The 19,388-nt window shown below is 36.0% G+C and overlaps 1 long non-coding RNA gene across 1 annotated transcript; it reads left to right on the forward strand.

Annotated features, from left to right (window-relative positions):
- Positions 1-2,182: 2,182 nt before the first annotated feature.
- On the forward strand, positions 2,183-14,806 carry LOC123620330. Its single transcript, XR_006728807.1, has 3 exons — positions 2,183-2,196; positions 5,127-5,210; positions 14,731-14,806. It is a non-coding gene; the product is annotated as an uncharacterized LOC123620330 (long non-coding RNA).
- Positions 14,807-19,388: the final 4,582 nt, after the last annotated feature.

Here is a 19,388-nt window from a genome sequence, read left to right on the forward strand (position 1 = left end):
TTTAGGGTACGATTTCACCAGTCCTAGACTCTGTAGTTTGTAGTTTAGCACATAAACACAATTCAAGTGTCCTCACAATTCTTCACATGAGCAAAAAGAGAACACAGATCTGAGTTAGGGCTATAATTAAAATATCAAATACAGCATATTGTGTGTGAGTGTGTGGTTGGGTGTGTGTGTCTATGAAGTTCTTCTAAAAAAATATAGCACAATGTTTACAGTGCTAATCTCTGGGTGATAGGGTTATGAATAATTCTATGCTCATCATTAAAATTGTACGTATTTGCCAGATTTTATGATGATTAACCTGCTACCATTCTCAAAAGAAATCAGAGACTTAGGGTGTCCTCAGTAAAATGAAATTAACATTTATACTCTTAACCCTTAATTTCACAACCAGAGCACCAAACTCTTTGTTGGAGGCATGGACTGCTATTCAACCAATACAAGAACATGGTAATCTATGTTGTATAACAAGCAAGGAAGACAAAGCACAGGGCAATAAGGCAAAGCCACAGTGGTAGTTGCAAATACAGGACACATTTTGAGAAGAGCTGAAGCCACTGAGCAAAATGTGTTTTTGTCTTAATAAAAGGACATTAATCCACAGTCAGTCTTTTAAGGGTGGTACCTGAAAGTATGAATATGGCCTTGAAGATGGATTGGTGTTTCAGGAGAAAACCTGCGAGTCTGTGGAGGAAGACTGAGGCAGTTTGTGGAGATTCCCAGATTTTCTATTAAATCTGCAATTCCTCCTCAATTCTTCCTTCTACCTCAACACTCAGTCACCACATTTTATTAGCTTCACCCTTCAATCACCTCTAGAATCTATTGCCTTCATTCACTCCCACTATCCCTGTCTTAGTGCAGGTTCTCATATCTCACCTGAACTACTCTCTCCGGGCTCTCTCTGCCTCCTGCCCCACTCTACCCAGCATGTGTTTATCTGTGGTGGCCAGATTTATTTTCTTTAACATAAATGTGCTTCTGCCATTTTTCTACTTAATAAAACCTTCAGTGGCTGCTCATGGACACATAAGAAATCCTAAGAGTTATCATTAACCCAGCTGTAGTCACTTCCATTTTTTCTATGCTACAAAGTTTTTTCTACTTAAGTATAGTGAGTACTTCCATGTGCTCCTGTGTGTGTCTATGCTGATTGGTTGAACGCTTCTTTACTGCCTTTATTCATGCTGTGAAATCCACGCTACCTCAACTGAAATGATTTTCCTTACTTCCTTGAGCAGAGCCAACTGGCTCTCATTGATACTCCCACAGAACTGCACCTAAATTTTTTAAATAGCATTGTTTGAAAACTGGGGAATGAGTCTGATTTTCAGGATCCAGAGCAATGCCCAAAATAGTTATGGGTAATTATTTTTTAAATTTAACAAACACTTAACACAGTATATATATATTCCAGGCTCTAAACGTTTTATAAATATTAACTCATTTAACCTTCACAGCAACTAATGAAATAGGTACGATTACTATTTCCACTTAAAAGCAGAGAAAATTGAGATGCAGAGAGCTCCAGTAAGTTGCTCAAAGTCACGCACAGAGCAGGATTTGAACCTAGACAGTCCAGTTCCTGAATCTACGCACTTGCCAACTTCACCACTATTCTGTGTCCTTCAAATGAGTGACAGTCTTCAGGGCATGTGCATTGGGAGAGTTTCGGGCCAATGAAATTGCTTCAAAGAAGTTAGTAGGGCATCAGCCTTTTTAAATGTTTTCTTATTCATTAAGAATAAGCCATAGAGTGTATAGTAACCAGAAGTTTCCTTTCAGCCACAATGTTCTGATTCAGGCAGCTGCTCAGAGTCACACAGTTTTATGATCTCTGCATTCACATAGAACAAAAATCAGAACACCCTGTTCCCACTGAATGTAGTTTCTCCCAAAGTGGAGGAGATAGCCAGTTCTCATTAAGCTTTATGAAGCCACATGTTAAATGAAACTTGGGTTGCTTGGAGACTCAGTGTTCTTATATCTTTTGGTTGCCCGGGATATTTCCTGGGGCAGAGCTCAAGAGATGAAAGTCCATAGCTTGGCGGAACTTTTTCCTTCCTGGAAAAAGTTGGCTTTGAGGTGGTTAAACAGGTTTCAGATATGTAGGCTATATATAAACCTTTTGGGATAAGTTTGTTTTCTGATGGAATGGTACCTCTTCCACTTCATAGTTAAACACCTTGGGTGAGTACATATAACTTAATGGTTAAGAGGTCTGGGCTGTAAGTAGGAATATAGTTCAGAATTTAGGTAATCACTTTTTTGATAATTGCTAATTTTAATGAAAAAAGAATCATTGTTTAATTAATAAAAATCTAGGCTAATCATGTATTTCATGTATTAGCTCTGTTTTCCTTCTGATTACAAAAGTATTATAATAATAAATGTACTGTTTATTTAGTACATTCATTATATACTATTCAAACATTACAGAAAAACAAAGCATAGAGTATAAAAGTCCTCTATAAATAGCTTCTAAAAGAAAACTATAACTAAAAGTTATGCCTCTAATTTTTAATCTAGATACACACGTTATATTAAAATTATTAATGATAACTTTAAAAATATATACTATAAATACCATTTTAAACTTTGTTTTTTAACTGAGCAATGATTATTGAGTACAAAAGCCACCCAGGAAGTATATCACATAATTTCCCTTGTATATGGGAATCTGATAATTTAATATTGCTTAATTTCATCCCTCTAAAATGTTCTGTATTCTAACAAGTTAAAACAACCCTGGACATGAAAAAATTTCCCCCTTAAGTAACAGAAATTAAGGTTTTTTAAAACTTCCTTCACATTATTCTTGGAATTTTCCTGACCACTCAGTTGACATAATAAATCATATAGGAATTTCACTATTCCTCTTTATCTTAAACACATACAAATCTATCAGTCAAAATTGATGTTCAGGAGATTTATCCACATCACCTACTTGCTTATCTGCTTATGCATTTCAACACCTCTTCATTTTGGGAACTCTTATTCCTAACATTAAAATATCCCCTCCAAATAAACAAACCTTTATATAATTTCCCATTAAACTTTCATGGCAAACAAATTTAATAATTTAAGTTTAAACAGGAAAAAAAAAGCCATGCACAAAGAGAATATAAATGGAAGAGAAACACTTTTACAGGTAGGATAAAAATGGCCACGGTGATTACTCTGTTCTTAGGCTCTTTGCCACCCTCCACAATTATTTTTTAAAAACTTTAGAAGCCCTAAGAAACTTGTTTCTGTATAGGATAATTCTCCTTTAAAGAGATGCAGAAAAATTAAAACACCATCAGAAAAGACTGAAGAGAATAGTGAAGAGATCATACCAATTGAAGACTATTTGGAAAATATTTAGTTAGTATAGCAGAATAATAGAATAGAAAGTCTCTTCTCCCCTTTTCCTCTTCTCACCCCTCTTTGCTCTCTCACTCTCTCTCTAAGTTCGGGGGGATGTCTTAGAGCAGAGCAGAAACACCAAAGTTGTACTTGGGACATGTTAATAACTGAATTCAACCATGTAAAGGATTGGCTTTATTTATTTATTTAGGTCATGAGAGACTAAATTAGAATTAATGGCAAGAGATCTCAAGGACCCAGATTTCAATATAAGGAAGTTTATTTGCTTTCAGAGGTGTACATAAATGGAATTTATGGCATTGAATGGTGGTGGCAGTGATGATGACCATGATACGATAAATAACATGAAATATAATACTTAACATGTTGATCATTGTCAAGTACATTACATGCGTTATCACATTTAATGTTTACAATAATAGTAATACTAGGGAAATTGTGATATTAAAACTTTTCCAAGTGATAAAGTTGGATGTAGGGATTTGACTCTAGATAAACTCTAAATAAAGTGTCATAGAGGTGTATCTCACTCTAGAGACTGAGCTCCTAAGTACTTTGCTGTATGGAATGGTTGTGAATCATCTATTACTGAATCAGTTATTGCATCATCTGGATGAATATTTAGTAATCTCTCCAGCAAATGCTAAAAGCTGTTGTGATAACAAGAATGTAGTAAGATTCAAGCAACTGGTGAATTGTGTTACAGTTCATTAATTTCATATTTGATGACCAATCAAACACAAAGGTCACAATCTCTGGGTTGGCAATTTTGGAAGCCTCCTTAAAATGCCTTCATAAGTATATCCCATGCCTCTACAGACTTGTTCCAGATAATGTCTGCTCCCCACTCATGGTACACAAGCCCAGGTTATAAACCAGTAGACTTTGGAAGACTCGGTCAGCGTTGCAGATCCCATACAGTACATGAAACCTTTGTTTGTCTTCAGGACTCCCTCTTTAAAAGTCTTTCTTGTCGTAGTTACAATGAAAAAGGCTGCTCATCTTTTATCTTGCTCCATTCTATTAATTTGAAATCAGGAAGTCCACGAATCAATGCAGCACAGCAGCTGGGGTGGATCAAATCTCTGCTTTAAACTGACCATAGGACCCAATACATAGGACACCCAAAAGAATTTGTTATCAAAATTAAACTTGCATAATTTCATTATTGAAATAATAAATGTATTAAGTATTATGTAATGTCAAGGTTTCTAAGGATGTAGTGGCTTCTCAGTAAGTATAATATATTTCTCTTCAGAGATTTATGTTGGAAGGTTCTGTATTTTCTCTTGTCTATGTTCTAGGGTGTGTATGAATGTGACTCTGTGTGTATGTATTAAATGATATATTTTCTGTTTCTTTTATTGGAGCTTAATATTTTTAAAGGTGGAAGGCATTGTATAGTTCTTTACAGTGGCTGGGAAGGAGTTTTAGCTAAATAAGCTCTCAAAGCTGGCAGAAATATGACAAAATAATTAGAGTTGATCATCAGAATTTGTTGAAATATTTAAACTTCTGAATCTTAGCCAACTGCTAATTTCAAATTTTGAAAATACCATCACTCTACCAGAAATATTTTGCATGTGTGTCTATTCTACGGGATAAGTTTGCGTGTGTTCATTTTCAATGGACTCATTTTCAATACTCTCACAGAACTGACGGCCTAAAAGGAAAATGACAAGAAACTCCTTTGAATTGCAACATTGATTGTGTATTTGATTATTATTATGGATGGTGCATTTTTATTCCAGTAAGAAGATTTGTGCTAATTCCTGAATATGTCTTTTCAACGTAGTTTATGAGAATTAAACTCAGCTCTTAATCCTGGATTTTAGGTAAGTTGACAGAGATGCAGTTCTGATAACATGTGACTGCCAATTCTCTGATAGCCCCAGGCTATTTTCCATGCTATTCAAAAAGAGGAGTTTCCATTATGACTAACTTTATGTGTTCTGGAGGTCTTTCATCATACTGTGCAGTGTGGCATTATTTTAAAATAGAAAAGCCTGTAAGAAATCTCTTTATTTTCTTCCTATTGTGACACATTCATTTTTAGCATGTGTGTGCCACCCAGACTCCATCCACTTTTTATTCCCTGATTCCTCTTGGTGTCTGTAATTTCCTACCTCTGTAATGTCAACCTTTAAAGTTCAGATAAGAAAATAAATAGGTATATTTATACATATTTCAGAGTCTGGCTGAGGGGAAAAAATGAGTTTTGAGTTGGCCACATCGTACTCTCTCTGTTAGCACATCCCACTTTTCTACTCTGAAGAAGAAACTTAAAATGCAACATTATTTCAAGAACGTTAGAGGGGTGAAATAGTTTACTCAGTTCTCCAAAGGTTCCCATTGACCTAGCAAGATATAAATAAATTCCTGAATTAAGTATGATAACTGATTTGTAATATATCAGTAAATATCTTACCTAGATGACGTGCAAATGACTTTAGAGGATTTATTAAACTCAATAAATTAATGAAAATGATAGGTGAGTTCCCAACATATATAAATGACTGATTTTGTTTTTAAACTCTAACCTAAGCTGAGATCCAGTTTTCAGGTTTATAAAAAATATCAAAATCAAAGTATTACTTATGGAATTAGATCAAAGTATTACTTATGAATCTCACTTTCATACTTGAAAGATATTACTATAGTTATATGTATAAAACCTGAGAGGCAAATAAAAATAATTGCAAAATATTTTGATCATGATAAACAACTGTTCTGAATTACATGGACTTAAGTTTTGCTCCAGAACAGAAGGCAGGATAATGAACTCAGATTCATGATTTTGCTCTGAAGCTAATGCCCTTGCCAATTGATTGTCTCTGAAATCTTCATTATCGAACTTCCTTTTAAACTGAAAAATTTCTCCATTTCTTCAGCTCACACCACTGACATGTTCTTTGGCCTCCAGTTATTCTCAAACTAGAGTTTCTTTAGGAAATCTGCTTATATCCAAAGGTAAACAAGCTCCTTTGTTAGGAGGTATCTAAGAAAGGAAATGGAATTTGGTGTTGATATTCTCTCTCTCCATTTGAAGAAGGGATACAAAAAATTTCTTTATGAACAGGCTTATGTATTCATCAGCAAATAGATGAAATGTAAGTGACACATATATAGCAGATCTCTTAAATCCTAGAGATCATAAAGCCATTTGAAATGACAATGGCTCTAAATAAACATATGATTTACATGGAAAATTTTTATATCTGCTCTACCTATTCAGTTCAGTTCACCTTTCAGCAACTGGCGTTGTTCTTCTAATATATTAATCCATCAAATAACATGTGTTAGGTTACTTCCTCAATATTTTTGGACAGTTTGTCCTTACTTAAGAACTGCACAGTGTTTTTTTTAAATAAAATATTCTCTTCTCACTGTTCTCACTCTTACGTAGCTTCATGAAATATCCTATTACCATCAATCATATTACAATGATGATATCAGTATGATATTTGAAAAAGTTGCTCCACAGTGTCCTTTCAGGTACAAGTAACTCCAGTCCGCCACACTGAATATATTTTCTTTTATAAAACAATTTAAGTATAAAGAGCTACTTATCTATGTTCTTTTTATTCCCCAACACACTTGTCCAAAAATAGCCCCAGGAAGCTAATTTATAGCTATATGAATTTTGCTCATAGAACTTTCTTTCTTTCTCATTTTCTCTGTTTCTTTTTTTTATCTCTATTTCTTTCCCTCTCTCCCTCTCTCTTTTTTTTTTTTCCTTTTTGGTACATAGTTAAGTAAAAGATTCCTTATATGACAGTAAATATCTAGACTGAAAATTTTACTTTGTCTTTAACTTACTCTTTCATTATGCTATCAAGTAGATACAATGACACACTTTTTTTAAAAAAAAAGCTTTTTTTTTTTTTTTTAATCCAACCTTGTCCATTTTCAGATGGGTTTTATTTGTGTGTAAAAAAGTCAAAACAATTGACTGGGATATTCCGTGGTACCAATGTATAGCACTTATTAATAAACTCACCCAGTAGAATTCATTTGGTTTCAATAGACTAGGCTTGAAACGATCTTACTTAGCATAGTGCCTGGAATTGGGTGTCATTAATTATCATTAACATTTAACAGAAAAATGTGTTGCTTTCTAGGCAATGTTACCCTTGTGGGCTATATATTTTAGATATAATTCATTGGAAAATATGTCTATTTTCTTAAAAGGAATTTCCTTAAGTGGCCAATGTTGAATATGATACACGATTCAGGATGTGACAATTCTAAAAATTTATTGATCAAACTTATGAGAGTCAGATTGTCAAGGACCCAGAAGTATTCATCCTTCCAGTTTTATGGATGTATACATCAGGACTCTGGAAATTACAGTCTGAAGACCAAATTGCCTGTTTTTATAAATAATTTTTTATGGAAACTCTGCCATAGTCATGTATTTACATATTGTTGATGGCTGCTCTCGAGCTACAATAGTGTAGTTAAGTAGTTGTAACAAGGACCATATGTGGCCCACGAAACCTGAAACATTTATTGCCTGGCCCTTTAAGTAATAAGTTTGCCAACACCTTCTATAGGTGGTCAGCTTCTATTCATTTAGCTGAAAATTAAATGATTTATTCAACAAATATTAGCAAGGATTTAAAAAGTTTGAGACATAGAAGGCAGGCAAATGCTTTCCTTTGGAGCTGAAAGTTAGTCTAGTTGAGACACATAAAAGTATAGAACACATCAATCTATACTGCTTATTTTTTTTTTTTAAAGTTCTTACATATTTCAATGATTCTCCTTAATAAGACTTCCAAGAAAAGAATTTTCCAGTTCATCTCACAGATGAAATTGTACTTTGGCAGAATCTCTATCAAAACTCGGCTGTCTTTCAGGGGCAAACAGAGGAATTAAAATAAGAACTTCTCCCCACTTTTGCAAAGAAGAGAGAACAAGAGCACTTTTGACAAATTAACAAGCTCAAAATCCACATTTTGTTCTATGAGGCAAACGTTAATCGGAGATATTAGCATAATTATCTCAGTTGATGAAGTCATACACTCCCTTAAAATTCTTGTCATTGAATCTCAGACTTCTAAGAGGCAGGATATGCATGGATTGTGATTTTATGAACAACCAAATTATTTGTTCAAGCCAATGCAAGCAAAATGATGGGAATATTTCCAATGCTATTATTTATTCTATTCTTCATGCTACAGTATTAATGCTTACTATTCTAAATGGCTACTCAACACTGGGGCAACTCACATGTCTCACAAAACATATCAGTCTAGGGTATATGGTGCATTGACAAAGCAACCACGGAGGAGCGGAGGTTTCAAGATATGAATGGAAACACAGGCAAGTTCATGGCTACTTCCTTCACATGAAAACTAAAAACGCTTCCAGAGAAGTGTTGTCATTCAGTTAAATCTTTCCCTGCCAGAGCAAACATGAAGACAAGATGTAGTGCTCAGAGGAAAAACTATTAATCAGCATTGTCATAACACGTCCCTCCACTTCAATGCATCATTTCAGAAGGTGACATCAAAGAATAGTTATCATCAGTCATGCAGATTTCAAGACTCTTATAGAAGAGAAGTATGTTAACATCTAGCCTCAAATATAAAGAACATTAAAATGATTGTGTATAATGTGCAAAATCAGGAAAAACATTCCCCAAACTCCTTACGGCATTTTCAGCCACATATACTAAAATGAATTCAGCAACATAAACCAGCTCTGAATTCTGGCATTAAATCAGTGAAGGCCAAGAAAAATATCACTCTCTGTTTTTCAAAGATGTGATGGAAAAAATCACTTTGAACGTACAAATTTGTTTGAATTCCTATCTTCAATAGATATTCTTACCATCAATATACATACTGAATTAGAGACGCAGAACTAGACAATATTGGCTGCCCTCATGCCTAGAAATATCCTGAAATGACAAGCTTCCCTTTGTCTTATATTTCATTTGAGAGATATGAACAGACATTTCACAGCCGTTCAAAGACTTCAGGTAGGTCTAGCAGCCCTCTGAATATACTAACAACCAATTATTTTAGGTCAAAACTAAGTGCAAACAAGCAGAATGCGGTTCCCTAACATTTGTGGGATGTAAGGCAGGAATTAAAGTGGAAGGTCATGCACCATATGTCTAAATATTTAAATTATAAACCATGGCAAAAATGATTAAATACAATATTTTCTGTTCAACTATTTGGACAAATATGGCTTCTTTATGACCTGGATAGTCAAGTTTGCATTTAGAATTCTCCAACTCTTTGGAGTTTCTCACTGGCATATGGAAGTGAGGAAGCACCAGCCCTTAGGGCCTGGCTCCATGGGTACCTTGTATTTCTTTCACTACTCCTGGTTCTGAGGCAAGCTGTGAAGGGACTTGAAGCATACAAGTAGATATCCACCTGTAAGGTGCAAGATCCTTCCATACTTCCCAACTCCTCCACACCATCAAAGAGCTCCCTTTGTCTACTCCTCAGACCTAGGGGTATACTTATGGGTGATGTCATCAGGAAGACTGGCCTGAAAGCAGGCTGAAGCTCTTAAAACAGAAAATTCCATTTCTTAAAACAGAAAACTCCGGTTCTTGATACCTGGAGTAAAGTCTAGAGGAGAAGCATAGTTTCTAGAAAGGCCTGCCCCCTTATTCCCTCCTTACTTTGTAGGGCATGGTACATTTAGACAAGGGACAGAATGGGGTCCTCTAATGTATGACCTTGGCACAGGGACTAGCTGATCTCCCCCAAACCTAAGGGGAGTGCCACTCCTGTGTTTCTGTGGTAGAAATGGCTAATTCTACAACTTCCCAGCATGTTTTCTACTTGCCTTTAAACTGTAATTTAGAAAACATTTAACCCTCACTGAAGGGGGAAAAAAAAGACTGTTGTTACATTATGTTATTGAACAGCATTCCAGTAACATAATAACTTAGGTCAAAGTTCTAAATTGGTAAGACCAAATCAAATGGCCCATGCTTTCCGCAATTATTTTGCCAAGGATTTATTGAGTTTAGCATGGATCACTGCATATAGGCCACGGCCAAACCAGCACGGACTCATCTTCATCCCAGATAAGAGTCCTTGGCATTGTATTTTGGGAGATGCTCTGTATATGTGACACACCACATCTTTATGTGAATTTGGGCTAGTTTAGACTCCTGCTGTCCATACCGACATCTCCTTTGTCACACTGTTTACGTCAAAATGCACCTTCCCTATAGATGTGCTTTTTCAGAGAGGAGTTTCCTGAGTTTTATTCTTGGCCTTCTTCACTTTCCATGATCCTCCAGTTCTTCTTTACCCTAACAAAGTCATATCAATGATACAGAAATACTCTGTGCCTGAGAACAAATGTCAGTTCAATGACAATCTTCAAACTTCGCTGAAAATTATATATTGACCTCATAGGCATTTGGGTGAGGTAGATAGCTGTTTCCTTCTGAGCAGGAATCTTAGTAAGTCATGATTGTTTGTATAACGCCCGCTTCATTTTACACTGTTGAGAGTCTGGGTGGATGGGGGATGAGGGGATGAGAAATTACTTTAGCACCTCACTTCTACAAATAAAGTTACAGTGAAATATAAAACTCAGGGTGTGTTATGCAAACACAGGCTTTGAGACAACCCCTTAACTCAAACAACTCTACTAGGCCATCAGATGCTAATCTTAACACTCACTTTGGAAATATTCTTATGATATATCCATTCTCACAAATTCATGGTCTTTTTCTCTGAGTTGTATTGTTTACATTTTTAACCAAGCAGAGTTAAAGAGTAAATAAACATATGAAAGATGGATGACAAAACTAAGTAATTTCAAGGTAAGCAAGTCAGACTTTCCCTGGGTTCACATGTAAACTATGGCAGTGATAATCCCTAATGTCTTTTTTTTTTTTTTTTTTTTTTTTTTTTGAGACAGAGTCTCACTTTGTTGCCCAGGCTAGAGTGAGTGCCGTGGCGTCAGCCTTGCTCACAGCAACCTCAAACTCCTGGGCTTAAGCGATCCTACTGCCTCAGCCTCCCAAGTAGCTGGGACTACAGGCATGTGCCACCATGCCCGGCTAATTTTTTGCTATATATATTTTTTTTAGTTGGCCAGATAATTTCTTTCTATTTTTAGTAGAGACGGGGTCTCGCTCTTGCTCAGGCTGGTCTCGAACTCCTGACCTCGAGAGATCCACCCGCCTCGGCCTCCCAGAGGGCTAGGATTACTGGCGTGAGCCACCGCGCCCGGCCCCTAATGTCTTATATGAATGACATTAAAAATAATGTAGATAATGCCCAAACATTAAACACTTTTATTTTGGGTTATATATTTATTTTTATAGTTGGCATTTAACTGGTAAGATAGACTGTTAAGTACATCTGCTTACTCACACTTATCCTAAATAGAGTGAAGACTTTGCCCAGAGAAAACAAATCTTTCCTTTTGCATCAGCTTGGCCCAACTGCAATTTGCTGGGTTGAGAGGACTGACACAGTTCTCACTGCCAACATACCCAGATAAATGGTAAATGGTTCTCTGGTGGTCAATGAGTCACAATGAATGAAAATTTTTCCATTCCAAAGGACTAGACCATTCCTTATACTTTTTTTTTTTTTAAAGCCACATTCTAACCCAGAAATCTTGGAGATAAGGATCATAATAGCTACAATTTATTGAGTGCATCTTATTTTGTGCTAAGCACTTTACACATCTCATTCAATCCCCACAGTAACACTGTCAACCAGGTGCTGTGAACATCTTCATTTAACAGCTATAGAAACAGAATATCAGGAAGTTTTGGTGGCTTGACCAGAATCACACTGCTTAAATTACACAGAGCTGAGATTTCAACCTAAGCCTGGATGATTCTAAACATCATGCTTTAACTACTATTAATATATAAGATATTTTTCTGGTAAATCAAAATCTTTGGCCTCACAATACAATTGTGTTTCTCTCTTCTAGGAGCCTCTTCTGATAATATATAGCAGTGTTTTCCTGTTGTGTTCTTAAATGCCAATCGTGGAGTTATTCAGTAAGAGCAAAAATCTGAGGCCTTTTCTAAGAATTGTGTAGACTTGCTTATTGAAGCCACTTTGGTTTACATAACACAGTGTCACTCCTTGTTTTCTTTTGTGGTTCACCAAAGGGTGGCACAAATCTATGAACATCCCTCTAAAACAACATTGGTTATTATAGCTGTCTGAGTATATTCTCAGTGTTTGGTGCTATGGTGTTCATCCCTCCCTTCTAGCAGTTTCCAAACTCATATACCTCAGCAATTCAGCAATAATTCAAATATTTAATACAACTTGTAAAACCAAGTCTGAGTATATTTGTAAATGTGATATACAATATCCCCTGCTAATTGTATCTCATTTCATTGACCATAGAAGAGTTTCATGGAATGAATTAGTGGTGTTGGAATTTTTGTTGACATTGATGACCATACAATCTTACCTAGTCTAACTTCAGCTTTGGCAAAATTGTTTTGGCCCCTAAATTACTAAAACCCACTGGTTTCTTGCTTTTCCCCAAATCTAAATTAGATTATGTGGGCTGCTCTCTTGTTAGTGGTTTTGAGGGCTGGCCTTTTAAACGCATAGAAGCCAATGATAACTAATCCAAGGGCAGTTGTTCTGTGTGAGTACATATACCTGCCTCAAATTGAGTTTGACAGTTGTCTAATTTTTTAGAATCACTAAGGATAATGGCACGTAACTTTTCGGGAAGAAAAGAGAACAATCTATTCTTTTCACTGTCTGATGAAGCAACTCTAATTGTTTAATACGATTACCATAATGAATGATTTTTGTGCATATATTTTTAAGCTGGGAAATAAAAGTTTAAAATCCAGAATAATAGGATTATCTTATTCTCTCCTCACACGAAATGCTGTCACTTAAGAGGTTTATAGGCCGGGCGCGGTGGCTCACGCCTGTAATCCTAGCTCTGGGAGGCCGAGGCGGGTGGATCGCTCGAGGTCAGGAGTTCGAGACCAGCCTGAGCAAGAGTGAGACCCCCGTCTCTACTAAAAATAGAAAGAAATTATCTGGCCAACTAAAAATATATATACAAAAAAAAAAAAATTAGCCGGGCATGGTAGCTCATGCCTGTAGTCCCAGCTACTTGGGAGGCTGAGGCAGTAGGATCGCTTAAGCCCAGGAGTCTGAGGTTGCTGTGAGCTAGGCTGATGCCACGGCACTCACTCTAGCCCGGGCAACAAAGTGAGACTCTGTCTCAAAAAAAAAAAAAAAAAAAGAGGTTTATAGATACTGCCTCTTGTTTTTTCAAATGTGAAGAAAATTTATTTTGAGCCATTAATATGCTTTTCCTTGGTCCCTATTTATTTTCTTATAAAATTCCAAGCTGTAAAGCTTAGGCAACCACTCTACACTTCTCCAAAAAATGTCTGTCACTGGGTAAAGTTGAGTCCAGGTTGGATGGTAAAAATTTGTCTCTTAAAGTTCATCTTTAATAAGAAATTAGTTCTCTGTGTGACCGTTCTGCCATTAAGGTTGATGATGCCATATGTATCTACAAAGATTAACGCTTGTTTATGACACCACTTGAAGAGTTCAGATGGTGATCCATAATCACCAGTACATGGATCAATGTGAAAAAATAGAGCAATTTCCCTCAGGTGATTTTTGTAGTTCATCTCCCGTACTGTTGTATATAATACATTGCATAGAGCGTGCAAACTTCCTTTCCCTTAGGTTTTAGAGGCTGATCATTAGCTATAAGCTGTAGAGCTTTCCATTGTCCTGATCCAAAAGAAGCTTCCAAAATGTACACTATTTATTAGTAATATTAAGCATGTGGCAAAAGTAGTAACAGAAATCATCTACTGTTTAGTTATCAAAACAGGCTGTGGACAATTATGTTTAGTTAGATTTTGAAGGATCCTTGATCTCCTTGTCATTCAAGTATACAAACCAAATCCAGCTCCTTCTTTTATACAATGCCAGCACAGGCAACCCTCAATCACACTTCCAGATTTTTAACAATTTATTTTAAGCCCTTGAAGAGCAATAATAGTGATGACATAACATCTGTCCCCTCAAATCAGTACTTTTTCAACAGGAACTACAAAGACATTTAGCCTCAGACTCAAAAATGATCCAGCCCACATCAAGGCTACCAGTTCTTGGCTGAAATGGAACTGACTCTGAGAGAGTCTTCTAGCAACTTCTCTCCTCAGCAACAAGTTATTTACCAAAAACCAATGGAGTTGTAATGTCATGACATTTAATTTTTAATATGACAATTTCTTCTTTCTTTGTCAAAATTGGAAAGAGATAAAGTAAAATAACAAAATTAAAGTAAAACAAATCTCTCCCCCAGTCATCTCTAACATAAGCATCATTTTCTTTTCAGCGAAACCTTCCCTCTACTTATCAAAGAATACCAAAAGCTCAATTGATGGGACAAAGAGGAAATTACTATTATTATATACGTCTCTTACAACGATGATTGTGGCATGGAGACGTAGTTTACATAGCAAAATGGACATCTTAATCTTGTGCAAAGACTGTGGTTATTTCCTTCCTGGGAGTGGAGGTTCTGAGAGTGCAAAGAGAGAAAGGGATACTGATAATTTTGATAACCTGCCAGGAGAGAGCCTGCCTGGCCAGTTTAGCAGGGAACTGAGTCTGAATGAGGTACTCTGCTGCAGGAAAGAATGCCCGCTCCTGTCTCGATAACTTCCCATTTGGCAAGTACAATGTGTGTTGATTTATACAGTTGATATTGCAGAAGTATAGGCAGAAAAAAATAAAAAAAGAAAGAAAAGAAAGACAAGAAAGAAAGAAAGAAAGAAAGAAAGAAAGAAAAGAAAGAAGGAAGGAAGGAAAGAAAGAAAGAAAGAAAGAAAGAAAGAAAGAAAGAAAGAAAGAAAGAAAGAAAGAAAGAAAGAAAGAAAAGAAACACTCACTCACAATATCAATATATATTTCCTAAGGATTTTACCATGAATGTTCCAGAATCATAAGATTCAAAACTGCAGGCTCTCATTGGTTGAGTAGCCCAGCTCAGGGCTGAATGATAGTGATATCAAAAAAGTGGAGGTAACATAAACTCAAGGTAGGACTGGTCTATGTACATGCCTTTGTCCTTTAATCTAAGGCTCAATGCACTTCTTTTGGTTAATTGGATTCTGATGATGCAGCTACATTGAGATAAGAGTAGCAAAGTCAGTATAAATCCTGGTTCTTTAATTCCCCACTTCAGATAGATTTTTGCATGTGTTCAGAAGGAAACTTAATAGCAAGTCAATAAGAAAAGGTAAGCATATTCTAGGTAATAAACACCAACATGATGTCTCATCAGCTGCTACAGAATCTATTCATTCAACCATTTATTTGGATAATCACTGACTCATCCAATTTTTTTTTAACATTATCTTTGGGACACCCTGTTATGTGGAATGGTTGGGAAAAGAGGGCAAATTCCCTTGGGAACAATAATTTCCCATGTCTATTTTTAGTAAATAGGTTTAAATGTTTACTCCAGCATTAAATGTGTACTTTTCCAATATCATACCCTTGAACAATGGAATCCATCTTCATCCACACACAAGTATACACACATACACTTAAATACATTGATAGATACTTATGTGTATAAATGGAGAGGAATGTTGATGGAGGACATTTCAAACAAAAGACAAGTCAAAAGCTGTTCATGCATATAAAGTATATAGTTTTAGGTGCTAGAGTTGCCTTCTAGATTATGTTAATGTTAAAATAAATTTGTGTTCCCTAGGCATGTACCAGCTACATGGTGAGATAGGAGAAGCTGGGTGGGGGAGGGACAGAAGAAGGAAGTGTCCTCCAAAGATCCAAGGAGTGGACAGAAGGCAAGCTGCATTTTAAATGATACTCTGGATTACTCACAGAATAAATAAAACGTGCAAACCCAGTGTTCACTATTGACTTTATTAAATAAATAAATATACATTTTATGCTTTTATATAAACTTTTTTCCTTACAAAATAATTTTCCAAATATGTGCTCCATGCTCACATAAGCATATGGGAAATGTACTTCTGACTGAGGTTTTCCCATTGTGTGAATGACATTCTCCTATATAAATACCCGTGATTACTTAGGCACCAAATCATTTGTAGCCCATACACCAGCTTGACTCAGAAATGAACCAGGGAATAAAATAAATGATGCTGGCATTCTCTTCTTCTGCCTGGGCACTTGACCCTGGGAAAGAGAGGTGTGATTATTTAAACAACAGACTATAAACTGGCTGAGTGGTCTAGGAAATATCATTTAAGAAACTCTTTGGAAAGGGGAAAAGGAATAAGATCGTAGCATTGCCTTAGCTTAGACTTCGGCACGGACAACCACCAGAAGCACTACATGTCTGCTGGCCTCCCTGCCAGCCACTTCAGAATGCTCTTTTGAACAAAGTGGTTCTATTTGATGGTCAAAAGGCCAGGCCAGAAAAAAAAGCTGCTGTAACTGGCTTTGGACAGTGCAGGCAATTTCCTGGGGAAAACGCCACTTTATTTCTACTTTCCCTGAATCTGTTAAAAACATGTTTGTTTTGGCATTTTTCAGCTTTTGTGTGATTTTTAGTATTCCACAGTTTGGGAGGATTAGATTACATCTTGTGACCAAAATGAGGGCGAGGAGTAAGTTAACTCCACAGCCTTAGAATCCTGTAATTATGGGTTCAAATGGAAAGAGTAAGGTGAGTCTGGATAAATTCTGTTTTAAGGATTTAATACAACATACCATGTATGACTTCAGGCATTATATTTCTGAACTATATACTTGAGGCATAGCACATGATACCTGTACCTTAAACACATTATATACACATTTGCCAAACTATGGAAGGGTTATGTATAAAAGAACTTGGGAACTGGAAGGGAAGCAAGAGTCCAACTTACTCACTTTACAGAAGAGACACTACATCAAATAGAATTTAAGGGATTTTCTCAAAATCACATGCAAAATGTATTAATAATAGGCCTTCCAGTAGAACTCGGATCTCCTGACTTTTGGCCTGATGCACATGTATACATGAGGACACTTCTCTGATCCAGAGCAAAAACTATGGTTTGAGGCATACACAGCACATATACACACATAATTATTTAAAATATAATATTTTACCAATGCATTTTGAAATTTGAGTTTTCTTTGGTTTTAGAATAATGACCAAAGGTAGCTCTGAATTGCTCACAGTAGCTCTAAAAATATAAATACACTGAAAAAAAAGAGATACTAGATAAAAGCTGATTCTTCCTCTTTGGAGGAGATGAGAAAGAATCCTGAGCAATTTTCTAAAACATGAATGCAGTTTCTACTACTTCTAGGGAAAGTTCCTTTAATAGTACACATGAAGAGTGGAAAACTTTTGATGTAACATATTTTTACACATTTATATTTATTCATTAGTTTCTTCTATAAACCTGAGACAGCCATAACATATTTTTACTCAGAAATGATGTCTGTAAAATTAATGAAAGCTATGTGTTTGGAACTATAAAATGGAGGAATAGTAATATGTCACTCTTTGTTTTACTTTTTTTGGACAAGGTTTAAGATTATTATATTAATTAAAGTTTCATAATTATAATCATCTCACAATCACAAGCATGCTTAGAAAAGGAGGAAAAAAATAAAGAAGTCTAGCACATTGCCAAATGGTAGATCTAACACAAAAGCTTGTGTATTTTGGAGGGAAAGAGGAGATAATGCTGAGTGTGTGTGTGTGTGTGTGTGTATGAATATGAGAGAGACAAAGAGAGAGAGAGATAAAGACAGAGACAAGGAGAGACAGACGCAGAGAGACAGAGCCATAGAGGCAGAGAGGTTATGACATAGCACAAGATTAAATCCAATTAATCATGGTCAAAGACATGGCTGTATGATTTAGCACATCTCACTTGTCTTGCACTAGGAGGTTTAGAGTAGAGACTGATGCTGATTGAATTAAGAGCCATTTGGCTTGGTTTGCAGCCGGCTCAACCTTCTTTTCCATAATTATCCACCTGAGGCCTTTCCTGTGGATATTGTCTGATTTTATATTCCACCATGTCCACAACAGATGGGAAAGAGCAAAAGCCAATGCATAGGAGACAGCAATGGACAGGATGTTGGCAAAGACTTGTGGACAGTTTGTAGAGACAGAGTAGAAATCATCAAGATTTTCAGGGAAAATCAGTTTTGTAAATAAATTACATTGAACTATAGGGTTTCACAAACAAAAATCCATTTATCTCCCCCATACCAAAGGTGTCATAGTCTGGAGATGGCAAGATTAATATTAATAATAAATTATTATAAATGCTAGGAAATTGTTGGGAATGAATACTACTACATAAAAAGGAATTTATCTGGGCAATTTCCTAGCAGACAGTTGTTTTCCCATTCTCTTTAGGAAACAAAGGAAGTGTGGGAAAGGAATGTAGGTATGCAGGAGAAGTAAGCAGAAGCAAAATATTTGTTTGCTTGTTACCTGCCAGCTGAATTTCCCTTGCAGGAACATTATGTCTAAATAGAATTTAAAATCTTAAATCCTATGTCGCCTGCAAGGGAAAACATAAAATAAGATTAAGAAAAACTTTAAATTTACTAGTTCTTTCGCCAGATGTGTTTCTGAACTTTTCTAGATACACTGATATGAAGAGAGCAGGAAAATGCTGCACTCCTGGGGTCCAAGTGGTGAGGTGGGAGGAAGGAGTGTAGGTGGGGTGTTACATAGAAAAGAGAAGTTATATAATTAAACCATACTGATATATTCATCTAAGGCTGGATTTTAGCCTATGACTTAGAATTATGCACCAGGGTCCTTTCTGTTGGACAGATGAAGAGCGATAATGTACATGTTACTAGAAGCACTTTAGTGGCTGCTTCCAAACCTCACTGTAAACAAAGAGACATCAACATGTAGCCTCTGGCTTTCACACTACCTCTACCACCTCCTCCTATTCTGTTTTTATAGAGGATTTTCAACTAGAAGACCTAATTGTTACTCTTATGTATTCTATCATTACAAATGCTTTTCTGAGA

Source organism: Lemur catta, chromosome 15 (assembly GCF_020740605.2).
Source record: "Lemur catta isolate mLemCat1 chromosome 15, mLemCat1.pri, whole genome shotgun sequence".
Lineage (NCBI taxonomy): Eukaryota > Metazoa > Chordata > Mammalia > Primates > Lemuridae > Lemur > Lemur catta.